This window comes from Miscanthus floridulus, chromosome 3 (genome assembly GCF_019320115.1).
Source record: "Miscanthus floridulus cultivar M001 chromosome 3, ASM1932011v1, whole genome shotgun sequence".
Classification (NCBI taxonomy): Eukaryota; Viridiplantae; Streptophyta; class Magnoliopsida; order Poales; family Poaceae; genus Miscanthus; species Miscanthus floridulus.
This window is the reverse complement of record NC_089582.1, coordinates 91,927,744-91,940,914: the sequence shown is the minus strand read 5'-3', so window position 1 is coordinate 91,940,914 and position 13,171 is coordinate 91,927,744. Positions and strand designations below refer to the sequence as shown.

General features: G+C 42.8%; 1 non-coding gene across 1 annotated transcript; it reads left to right on the top strand.

Annotated features, from left to right (window-relative positions):
- Nucleotides 1-11,499: 11,499 nt before the first annotated feature.
- LOC136547680 (small nucleolar RNA R71) lies at nucleotides 11,500-11,607 on the top strand. The gene has a single exon (XR_010781645.1). It is a non-coding gene; the product is annotated as a small nucleolar RNA R71 (small nucleolar RNA).
- The last annotated feature ends 1,564 nt before the right edge of the window (nucleotides 11,608-13,171 follow it).

Genomic DNA, 13,171 nt, shown 5'->3' with positions numbered 1-13,171 from the left:
GAGATGGGCACTGAGTGCCTACATCCTCATTAAAGCGCACCTCGGCTTTCTTAGCGTCGGCGTACTAGTTGGCGGTAGTTATCATTTTGCCAATATCGGTGGGTGGCTTGTGGTTGAATTTGGAGCGAAGCTCGTGATGGTGGAGTCCTCGGATAAAGGCGGTGATGACTTTAGCTTCTGTGATGTTGGGAATAGAGTTACTCATCTCGGAGAAACACTGAATGTAGCTATGGAGGAGCTCGGATGACTTCTGGTTGATGCGGCTGAGATCATGCTTTGTGTCGGGTCGAGTACACGTGGCCATATAGTTGTCAGTGAAGACTTTCTTCAGCTCTTCCTATGACCCGATGGAGTCCGGCGCAAGGCTGATTGACCAGCTCATGGCGGGTGGCATGAGCATGATGGGGAGATAATTTGCCATGGCACTGGTGTCTTCTCCGGTGGTGTGGACAGCAGTGGTGTAAGCCTGCAGCCACTGAATCGGGTTCATTCTTCCTTCGCAGAGCTCGACCCCAGTGATCTTAAAACCACAGGGCCACCGAAGCGTTCAGAGTGCCCTTGTGAAAGCTGGAGGCCCCTCAGGGTTGTCGGCACCGTTGTCTATGGCATTGTAGTCAAGGATAGGCTCGAGGGCTGAGTCTAGGTTGCTGTACTCCTTTTCGTAATCCTGGTGGTGACGCACTTCGTCTTCATGGCGACCGAAGCAACATTGCTTGATATGCCGTTGTGCATCCCAGAGGTTGCTGAGATGCACTCTAGCATCCTGTTCAACCTCCTGGTCATGCTGGCGATGGTGTTCGGCGTGATGTCCCTAGGTCCCCCCTAGAGAGGTAGTGACTGGTCGGTGAAACGACTTTGACTGGGGCAGTGATTGGATCTTGGCACAGCCAATTGTTGAATCATGCTCGTAGAGCATGAAGGTCTCTGATCCTCGTGAATCTCATTGACCTGACAGTGAGGTGCTTTAAGCATGGTGGTGATCTTGGTGAGCTCGAGCGTTTGTGGGAAACGAGCGAGCTTGTTGGCGGCTACTACCAAATTGGCGCTTGGAGTCTTGAAGACGTCATGGACGTCGATGCGGAGAAATTCTTCGTCGAGATTGTGGTGGAGCAGGAGTGGTCTTCCTTGAGAATTGAGCCGATTATTCCGAGCAGCCTCGGCCCTCGTGATGGCTGCCTTGTTTTCTCACCGCTGCATGCGGTTGACATTCTAGTTCTCCCAAGCAACGCGCTCCTCCTCGGTTTCATCATTCCTAGGAGGGCTGTCGATGCTGACATTGAAGATTGCACCACCCCAAAAGGGTGGAAGGAGAAATTGATCGGAGAAGGTTTTGGCGAGGGTCTCCGTAGAGCCCTGAGACTCGAAGCTTAGAGTTTCTTTCAGGATTGTCTAGAGGGGCACCCTAGGGCTCTGGCCTAAGTGTAGCATGTTGATGGTTGGCGAAAGCTAGATGGCGACCTGGTTGGTGAGTAGACGGGCGCAGTCCACCTGGTCGGTGAGTTTGCCCCTCAGGGCTTGTTGGTAAGCGGCAGCGACGTTGGTGAACTCGAAGGGTAGCATCGTAACCCTTATAGTTTCCCAAGCAGCCTCCTATAGATCTAGATTGGAGGGTGGTCGGTGCTGAACCAGAGTGTCCAGTGCCGATTCGGTGACTGAGAGACAATCGACGAGCTTTAGTCTGACCCGATCGATGGATTTGATCAGACCATCATTGTTGATCTGCCTCCTCTGGTAGCGAGGAAGTGGATGGTGAGTCATCGCCGAAGGAGACCTCAGAATCGACTTTGAGATTGGGTCTGTAGTTGTAGGTGCGGGGGTGGCCGACATAGAACCGATCTGCCCCGGCTCGAGGAGCTCTCTGACTCCGTCAGCGTTGATGACCCATGAGATGGATCCAGCCATGAAGATCTGGCCGGGCTACGGAAGGGATGAAGAGCCTATGGAAAAAGCCATCTTGTTCGACAAGGAAATAGCATGCACCCCCTACCTAGCATGCCAACTATTGACAAAATATGCTCGGCAGTCCTCTGAGGGGTATCCCACAAAGGTAGATTGATTGACAAAGGAGCATGAGATCTAGAACAAGAAGGCAACAGAGATACACGAGTTAGATAGGTTTAGGCCATCAGTATGATGTAATACCCTACTCCTGTTGTCTATTGGTTTGTATTAGCTATCGTATGATATGCCATGATTTTAGAGGGGGTCCCTGCCCACCTTATATAGTCTGGGAGGCAGGGTTACAAGTCGGTTAGATATGTGAGATAACCGAAAAGTAATAACTAATTACAGGAATCTTGGGATCATATATATCCTAACAGATCTCGTAGTATCTTTAGGATATCTTCCTGATGTCTTCTAGGAAGCGCCGAGCAAAGTCATGGCCCGCAAGGCTTCTTCTTGTGGGCTAGGCCACCCCTAGGGGTGTAGCCCATGTGGCCTACCATGGGTATCCAGGGTCGTACACCCCATAGTACCTAAAAATAATTGATCTTCTTTTGTAGGTCGATTACAAAGCCAGAGAGAGGCATTGGGTTTTTGATAGTGGGTGCACTCAACACATGACCAGTGATGCAAGAATGTTCAACTCAATCAACACCAATGATAGCAATGGTTATGATAGTATCACATTTGGTGACAATGGCAAAGGCAAGGTCAAAGGGCTTGATAAGATTGCAATATCCAATAACATGAGCATATCCACTGTGTTGCTAGTTGAGAGCTTGAACTTCAATTTACTATCCATGGCTCAATTGTATGATCTTGGATTTAAATGCATATTTGTGGTAGATGATGTAGAGATCATAAGTGTAAATGGCTCTAATTTGATCTTCAAAGGCTTTAGATTTGAGAATCTATACTTGGTTGATTTCAATGCTAGTGAGACTTAATTGTCAACATGCTTGTTCACTAAATCTAGCATGGGTTGGTTATGGCATAGAAGGCTTGGTCATGTTGGAATGAAACAATTGAACAAATTGATTAAGCATGACTTAGAGGCTTGAAAGATGTCACATTTGAGAAGGATAAGCTATGTAGTGCTTGTCAAGCTGACAAACAAGTTAGAAACACCCATCCTAAGAAAAGTATAATGGGCACTAGTAAGGCATTTGAGTTATTGCACATGGACTTGTTTGGGCCAACACAATACATTAGCATCAGTGGAAACAAATATGGCTTTGTGACAGTGGATAACTACACTAGATACACTTGGGGCATTCTTTCTAGTGAATAAGAGTGATGTGTTTGCAACTTTCAAATCATTTGTCAAGGGCATTCATAATGAGTTTGAAACAACCATCAAGAGAGTTACAAGTGACAATGGTAGTGAGTCCAAGAACACTAGAATTGATGAGTTGTGTGATGATTTTAGAATTAGACATCAATTCTCGGGCAAGTACACTCCACAATCAAATGGCCTTATTGAGAGGAAGAATAGAACACTTATTAATATGGCAAGGTCTATGCTTAGTGAGTATAATGTGAGTCAATCAAGAAAGCCCAACATTGTTGAATTCTTGGCCATTGTCGCACTGGACGCTCTTGATGGTGGTGCCAAACTACGTGCGAATAAGAGCAAAAAAATTAGAAAGAACAGAAAAAGTCTCGGATTTGAGGCGAAGAGGAAAGGTCCACATGTAATGTGAGCAGTCATCAAGAATAACAAGGTAATACTTATAGCCTAACACACTAACAATAGGAGATGTCCATAGATCACAGTGTATTAAATCAAAATTATGAACAACCCAAGAGCTGGAGGAACTAAAAGGAAGACGCACATGATGACCAAGTTGGCACACATGACATATGTGGTCTAGATCATCCTTATTACAAGAAATAACACTAGAACTAATAAGTTTGGATAGAGCTTCATGCCCAAGATGCCCAAGATGAAGATGCCAAAGGGAAGTGGGAGCGGCGAGGAACGTGGTAGCGCTGGTGGAGGTGGGGTTGAACGGGTAGAGGTCGCCAGAGCTATTGCACCTAGCGATCATGTTCCTGGTGTGCAAGTCCTTCATAGAAAGGCCAAAAGGATCAAATTCGATGGAATAGTTATTATCAGTGGTAAAACGATGGATAGAAATCAGATTCTTAATAATGTTGGGAGACACCAAAACATCGTTAAGAACAAGATTGTGACTCGGGAAAGAAAAAGTGTGTGATCCAGTGGCAGTGATAGGAAGTAGTGCACCATTTCCCACAATGATAGATGAAGGAGTAGATGAAAAAGGTGGGGAAATGGTAGAGAGTTTACCAGCGTCCGCGGTCATGTGGGAACCAGCCCCTAAATCAGCGTACCACTCGGGTGATGGAGCCGGCGGGTGGAGGGTCATGGTGTTGAAGGAGTGCGCCAGGGAGTCCTAATGCCATGAGCCCCCATGGGTAGGATTCCAGGGCACCACTGGAGTGACCTGGTGGGCCAACAGTGCCAGTACCAGTGGTGGAGGCATGGCTCCCCCATAGTATGAGCCGACGCTCCCAAAGGATGGGCCATACTGAGGAGGCGGAGGGCTGTAGGTACCACCATATGCGCCATCGAAACCACCATACTGAGGAACGGCGGTGAACGTCGATGGAGGGCACCCGGACCGGTCATAGGGCCACACCTATATGGTGCCTGCCCATGGGTGCATGAAGGATGGGTGCATGCCACCGTGCATGCCTGGGGCGCACCACCAGGGGGCACTAATGGGCCACCATGTCCACCACGTCCGCAATGGCAGCCATTGTGCTAGCCACTAGTGGGTGCACTAGGAGGGCACGCAGGGGGGAATGTCCCTAGGCGTGGAGGCGCTGGTGCCCTGGGCACCGTTGGGCACAGAGTGGCAGCAAACAAGAGCGGATGGCGGCAATGGTGGCCGGGCATCGATCTCCATCTCCTCCAGTAGGAGCTGTGTCTGGGCCTCTGCAAATGTCAGGAATGGGCGATGCATCTTGAGGATGGACACCATATGGTGGAACTTGCCACTCAAGCCATGGAGGAGCGTGAGCACCAGCTGTCGATCGCCGATGGGGTCGCCGAACTCAGCGAGAGAGGTGGCCATCGACTCAAGACGGTGACAGTGGTTGGTGATGCTCAGGGCGTCTTGGTGGAAGTTGCGGAACTACATTTTGAGGAGGAGCATGCGGGACTCCCGTTGGCCGAGGAACTCATTCTCGAGGTAGCACTAGGCACCGCGAGCGGGTCACTGCCGCATCATCGGGGACTACTGTAGATTGTTGGAGACAGTGCCATAGATCCACGTCAAGACGACGCAATCTGCCTCCACCCATGCTAGGCGCGAGGGGAAGGCCTCATCATCGAGAACATGGTGAGTCAGGGCATATTTGCCAAGGACAGTGAGGAACATGCCGCACCACTTGCTGTAGGTGTTCATGGCATGATCGAGGATGATGGGGATGAGGGCCTTAATGTTGACAATGGCAGTGTCCTATGCCCAAAGGGCCTCGTGGGCGCTCTCATACACATCTAGCGCAGCGTCACGGAGATGAGCCTCCTCGGCACAGCGTGCTTCTTAGTTGCGGGCTTTGGCCTCAGTCGCGAGGCGACGTTCTTCAGCGGCCGTGGCGAGACAGCAATCTTTGGCTTCCTTGGCGGCGGCAGCAGCGGCCACAGCAGCGTCGGTGTCATCTGCCATCGGGAAACCAGTGGGGCAGGCGAGCAGACCAGCGGTGGCACCCGGTGATGAGGTCAACGATGGGGGCTAGCAATCTAGTGGAGGTGCAGGCGATGGGACCGGTGATGCGCCCAGCGACGGTGTCAGCGGTGGGGGCAGTGATCGGATCGATGGCTGGCGAGGGCTGTGGAAGAGTAGCAGATATATATATATATATATATATATATATATATATGAATGAATGAAAGGAATCTGCAAGTGCACATATAATATACCATTATAGCACTTTACTCGAGAGTATTCTAGGTATTGTTATTTATATTTTTACCACAGAGAAGGTCTAACACGGACATGTATTGATAACTTATACTATTGATGGAGAAGTAAACCATAACCAATATTCTACTCACAACAGGGGTAAGTCATAGGATAAATTATGTATATGATAATTATGGATCAATGATAAATCACTCAGAGTACTCCTTTCTATGGCATTAGCATGGTTAAGTATAATATTAGAGGAATAATTCCTAAGTGATTCTCAATTACAAGTCAAAGCATACATTGATTAGTGCAATTACACCTAGTAGTCATGGCTAAGGTCATCTTTATATCTACACATAAAGGATATTACTAAGGAAGATTAAGAATAGAGCATGTTCTTCCTTCGTAACCAGACCCTACTTGCACCTATATTCGGGGAGTGAACTACAATGGACTCAATGGGAGTGTCACATCCGTGATCTACCACATGACACAGAATATAGGATGTATTTGCAGGTAAACAGCATATAAGAACCACGCTTACACAATGTCGACCACTCATCCTATGTACACCAGAGCAAGTGCTATACGAACTTATGCATAAACATAATGATAAACTAGCTATACTAAGTATATAATCAAAGTATATGATGAACATCATAACTAAGAACATGAGTATTGTGAATACCAATCTTGTCATAACAATTGTAGCAAACATATAAAAGTAATGGAGATACAAAAGAGAGGGGATACAAAGATTATACCAAACCATGCTCTTGATAAGATTAGGAATCCAAACAAAGCCTGCTTGCCTCCCTCTAGATCTAGCCTAACTAGTTATGCCCTAGAATATGATGGAGCTCTAAGGATGATTAGGATTTTTATCTTCTCAAATGACTTATGTAATGCCTAAGGGAGGGGGTAGGGGCTAGTATATATAAGTCGGAGCATCAATCCTAAGCCCTCGGATCAAACCAACTTGAATAAATGATGTAGATGCAATCTAGGAGGTGGTGGAGAACCGACATAACAACGGAAGGCTGACAGGTGGGCCCTAGGGGCTGGCCGGCCTGCCTGGTGGTGTCTCGCCCTCTGCTTCAGTGTAGAGTCCTCTCGAGTCTTCTGGAACCTTCTGGGGTTGTTTTTGCTATGGATAAGCGCGATTAAATCTGAGATCTAGGTCTACCTTGACGGTTTTCTAGATAAACCCTGTAGAAAATACAGATTCACCAAAACTCATGAAATTTGTTAGTTTAAACCCCTAGACCTTCGTTGGTTATTATATTTATGCCCTTATGCATGTTAGATGGATGGTTTATAATGGTTGTTAACTACCATCAACAAACTCCCCCAAACTTAGTAAATGGATCAGGAATTGTGTCAATGCTTTCACTCTCCTTTGGATTAGAATGAACTAATCTCACTTTCAAACTCACCCATATTATCTTCAACCATGAGGCTTCTTAGCCTTCACTTGGGTCTTGAGCAATTGAAAGATAGAATGATCAAGTCAAGCACTATAACTCAAGTTCTTTGCTCAACCATTATTCTAGAGTTTTTATAAGTTTTCAAAATAAAACTCAGAGCTTCCATTGTATGACACTCTCAAGTCTCTCAATGTATGTGGTATTTGTGGATCCTTACTAAGGCAATAGTGATGTTATGCCTTTTTCATCTATAACTAAGCTTATGTGGAGCTCATAGGAGTGGAAAAAGCATGAAAGAGCATACTTGCAATACATATATTGTAAAGTCAAACCTCGGATCCAAAGAGAGTTGAGTCATACAATCAAATCAAGATGTGCATGTGTGTGGATGTATATGGTGGATATATATATGGTGACTAACCTAATTCTACTTTGTTCCTTGAAAACATATCTCTTTTTTAGAAACAACTTTGCAAGAAAATATGAGCTATCATATTCATCTCTCTTTTCTCTTTTTTTAAGCGGGCATATGAGTACCCATTGTTTTAAATATCTTGGACACTTGTCCATTTTTTTAACTCTTTTCTTTTTTTCCATGAATAACTTTTGCATAGCCCCATGCTTCTTTTCTTTTGCAACAAAACTTTTGAGAGATAGCAACAAGAATTTGGAGCATTTATTTGGTGAATGAAAACCTATCAAGCATGTTTTTGATGTTCACTTCCAGTGTAGGAGTAAAACATTTTTAGGTGGATCTAGATGGAATGGCATGTTGTTGCGCCTACCCCCAGTTAGGAGTAGTGCATATGTGGGTGGTGTGTACGTGATCTTGATTTTAAGAGCATGACAAACCTCTCATAAGGATCAACAAAGCTTGACTAAACTCAATACAAAACAGGCAGCATATATGTGGAAGTTTTTCTAATCTAAATATCATGTATGGCTTTGGTAGGAATTCAAGCTTTGTTATACAGGAGCTCATCATATAGGACTTTGATGTTTTTCAAAAGATAAATCTCCAGAATTTTAGTATCATTTGGAACAAGATAAACAACAGCTTAGACCTTCTCATATCATATTCATCAATTACTTAGACATAGATCAAGCATACGCTATCCATGAGTTTCAAGTTCAGAGTAAATTCTTATATCAAAACAGTCGTATCCAAAACTCAGGAGAATTCAAGGCTGAAAACTAGGTACTTAAAAGGAATTATAACAGAGCAACTATTCATCATTTCTATCATAAGAGATTATTCTCATAGTCCTTTTATTTATTCAGCTCTTAAAAATCAAACTTTAAAGAAATCTAGACACAAATTTTTTATTTTGTTTTCATTATTATTTTTAGATCACACCTTACTAACATATATATTTCTAACTCAAGGATAAATTTTTATTTTGTTTTTAGTTATACATCTTTTTATTTTATTATTATTTTTTAGCAACTATATAGTAGACTTAAAAATAGCAAATGAAATAAATACTTAGCTAGATACATGGGGGATGCTCGTCCCCCAAGCTAGATGTTGATGTGGTCTTTCTTAGAGCGCTTTTACTAGCGGATGTCCTTCTCGTCCAGAGATGAGATGAAAATGACCGGGTGAACTTGCTCTTGATCTTTGTGCATCATCCTACAAAATACCAATAAGAATACCAAAACTCGTGGAACGAATTAGGATAGGAGTTAGCGGTCAGCCATCCTGAGATTAGTTCTTGAGGTTTAGAAATATTTTTGTATTGGTAGAATTTTGGCAAGATGTTTACCTAATATATACCCTTTTTGTTTAGGTTTTCTTATTTATGATAAGCAGAACAAAAAAATATGTATGCATGGTATATTTATTTTTTTATGCCACCACAGTGGATATTCTTTTAGGCTTTTACAAACCGAGAAAATTATTCACATGGGGCTTTAGGCTTTAATGATGCAATTTAGTCATGAAACTTTTTATCTTTCTTTTATTAAATGTAATGCTAATGCAAAAAGTAAATATGCTAAAAGTAAAAATAAATTATACAATATAGAAAAGTGAATATGGATAACTATTGATGTTACCTCCCGGTGAGGGTTCATATTTTTAAGTCCTCTAGATAGGACTTTACTGGAGTCTTGTTCATTATTCTTCGGGTGCATCTGTCGGTCCCGGGAATTGAGACCATGATGGTTGCACCTCTTGTGATAGTGACTCAGATGTTACCACTTTTTCCTTCCACACCTGCTTAGTCTATGGACTAGTCTTAGGTGGAGTATGTTCATCTTTCACAACTTCTTTAGGTTCTTCATCTTCTTCCCATTCATTCTTTAGAGATTGATTCTTTCGGCATTGGGATGATCGATGTCTTCTAGAGCGGGTCTTCTTGGGCTATTCATAAGTGGTATAACTATTGAAATAATAGCATACCTTCTCTCTAGGGAATTGGAAGTGGACTTGTCTAGATCTAACACAGATGACTGCATTGGTGGTGTTGAGGAACGGTCTTCCTAAGATGATGGGTGTATCATCTTCTTCTTCACCCATGTCTAGAACCATGAAGTCAGCAGGGGTAAACTGATCGTGTATTCTTACCATGACATCTCTTGCTATTCCTTCTAGAAATCGGATTGATTGGTTTGCCATCTGTAATTGCATATATGTAGGAAACAAAGGTTTGTCACCAAATAAATATTCATACATTACCTTGGACATTATATTAACACCTGACTCAATGTCGTACAAGGGCTTGTGGAATATTCTTTGTCCAATGGTACACTTGATCATGGGTACACCTAGATCATGCTTCTTAGCAAGGAATGGTGAAGCGAGGAGGTGGTTGTACTCTGATTTGAGTCTGTTGATCATGTTGACTAATTTTTCTTGTGATTGCATGGCTTTGTTCTTCCTCCTTCTCCCGTTGTTCTTCTTCTTAGTCACTATTGTCTATTCAGGTAGATACGGTGTCTATGGATGTCCAGGAGATTGCAGGATGTGGTTCTTCAAAGAAAACTTTTCTTTTTTATCCTTGATTGTGAAATATATCTTGGCACTATCCATGTAGATGGTGGCTTTTGTGGTGTTTAGGAAAGGTTCGCCCAAGATAATGGGTGCCCTTACATCTCCACCTATTTCTAAAACCACAAAGTCTACGAGAACATATGATTGTCCCACTCGAACAATGGCCTCTTCAAGAACTCCCTTGGGATAGAAGAATGTCTGATCTACAAGCTATAAACGCATATTTGTGTACAACAAAGTATCTCCATTAATTTTATCATAGATTACCTTAGGCATAATGTTGACACTTGCTCCAAAGTCACAGATAGCTTCTTGGAAAATGTGAGGTCCAATGGCGATGGGGATGACAGGTCTCCCTAGATCGCTCTTCTTTTCGGGCAAGGTATAGTCTATCCACCTTTTTGTCGATGGTTGTATATGGTAATATGTTGCATTGTGAATATTGACAAGATTTGTAGTTTCTAGATCTTCCTGCTACCCTAGAATCTTACCTTTGTCAGATGGAGGAACAGCAGCCGCCAGCTGAGCTATTTGTGGTTCTATCATTTTATTAAAGCTATGCTAGTTCTTAATGGTAGAAGCAAAGCTATCCATTCTGTTATTTATGTTCTCTAGAATTTTATCATTGGTAGCTACCTTTCTAGATAATTCCTCCATAAGTTTGGATTGGCTAGTAATTCATTCTCTCAAGGGTGGTTGATTGAAATTATTAAAATTATTACCTTGATAGTTACCATGGTAATTACCTTGGTAGTTTGGCCTTTGTTGTTGATTCCATCCTTGATTCTGTTGAGGATGAAAGTAGTTATTATTGACAAAGTTCACATCCTCATAGGTTTTAGGACAGTTGCTCCCTGAATGCCTAGTGTTTTCACACTCTTCACACATCATGCAGGAATCATGAATGTGCATGACGTCTTGCTTTTCATTATTTTGGTCCTCGAGCTTCTTCATCAGCAGGTCTATCCTGGCAGACAACATGTCTACCTCCTTGAGTTGATGCATACCTCCACCTCTCTTGCGGGTCTGAGTATGTTCTTCATTCTAGCTTTGGTTGGAGGCCATCTTCTCCATGAGAGCTATTGCAGCTGGGATAGTGAGTGATAGGAAGGCACCTCCAGCAGCAGCATCCATAGTCTCACGGGTACTATTGGTCAACCCATGGTAGAAGGTCTGCATGAGTAGCCAATTCTCCATCCCATGATGAGGACATTCTAATATGTAATCTTGAAAGCATTCCCAAGCCTCAAGGATAGATTCATCGTGTTGCTGCTAAAACTTGAAATTCTCCCACGCAGAGCATTGGTCTTGCCTATGGGAAAGAACTTGGCTAGGAAGGCAGTGGAGCAGTTATCTCATGTAGTGTTTCTATCCTTATTGGCAACGAACCATTACTTCGCCTTCCCCAAAAGTGAGAATGGGAAGAGGCAGAGTAGTATGGCAGCTTGGGTCACTTCTTTGATGGTGAAAGTGCTACAGATCTCCAGGAAGTGTTGGAGATGTGCACTCGCATCTTCATGTGCCTTTCCACAAAACTGACTAGCTTGCACCATGTTGATGAGGGCTGGTTTGAGCTCAAATCCATTGTCTCCAACATTGACAGTTGGTCTAGTTTGGATGTTGGCTATAGTTTGACCAGAGAATTCATAGAGTCCTTTTAGCCAAGGCTTCAAATTCTAGTGTTAAGCTTCGCCTTATCTGGTTATCTTCTGACTCTAAAGCTAAAACTTTCTTGAGTTTAGCTCTAGTTCTCCTGATTAATGCTTCTGAATCTTCAACATAGTTTGTCAGAAGGTCAAAACCGGTCATACATTACCCTGCATAAGATACACAAGTAGACAACACAAGGGTAAGCCTATTTCAGTAGAGGTCAATAGTTATCTCAATCACATCAATAAGTATAAGTTTATCAATACTTCTTTTGCCTAGCTACCTTCCCCAGCAACGGCGTCAAAAATGCTTGTTGGTATTTATTAATGTGTCACTTGTTTAAAGTAGTCACCCTATGTTGTTTACATTCCTTAGCATCTTTTACTTTGTTGCTATCCCTAGTGTTGGTGCCAGAAATATTTGTTGGTACTACCTAGTATTACTACTATAGTAGTTCTTTATTAATTTATGTGACTAGGAGGCATATACATATACATATATATATATATATATGAATGAAAGGAATCTGCAAGTGCACATATAATATACCATTGTAGCACTTTACTCGAGAGTATTCTAGGTATCGTTATTTATATTTTTACCACAGAGAAGGTCTAGCACGGACATGTATTGATAACTTATACTATTGATAGAGAAGTAAACCATAACCAATATTCTACTCACAACAGGGGTAAGTCATAGGATAAATTATGTATATGATAATTATGGATCAGTGATAAATCACTCAGAGTACTCCTTTCTATGGCATTAGCATGGTTAAGTATAATATTAGAGGAATAATTCCTAAGTGATTCTCAATTACAAGTCAAAGCATACATTGATTAGTGCAATTACACCTAGTAGTCATGGCTAAGGTCATCTTTATATCTACACATAAGGGATATTACTAAGGAAGATTAAGAACAGAGCTTGTTCTTCCTTTGTAACTGGACCCTACTTGCACCTATATTTGGGGAGTGGACTACAAAGGACTCAACGGGAGTGTCACATCCACGATCTACCATATGACCTAGAATATATGATGTATCTGCAGGAAAACAACATATAAGCACCGCGCTTACACAATGTCGACCACTCACCCCGTGTACACTAGAGCGAGCACTATACGAACTTATGCATAAACATAATGGTAAACTAGCTATACTAAGTATATAATCAAAGTAGACGATGTACATCATAACTAAGAACATGAGTAT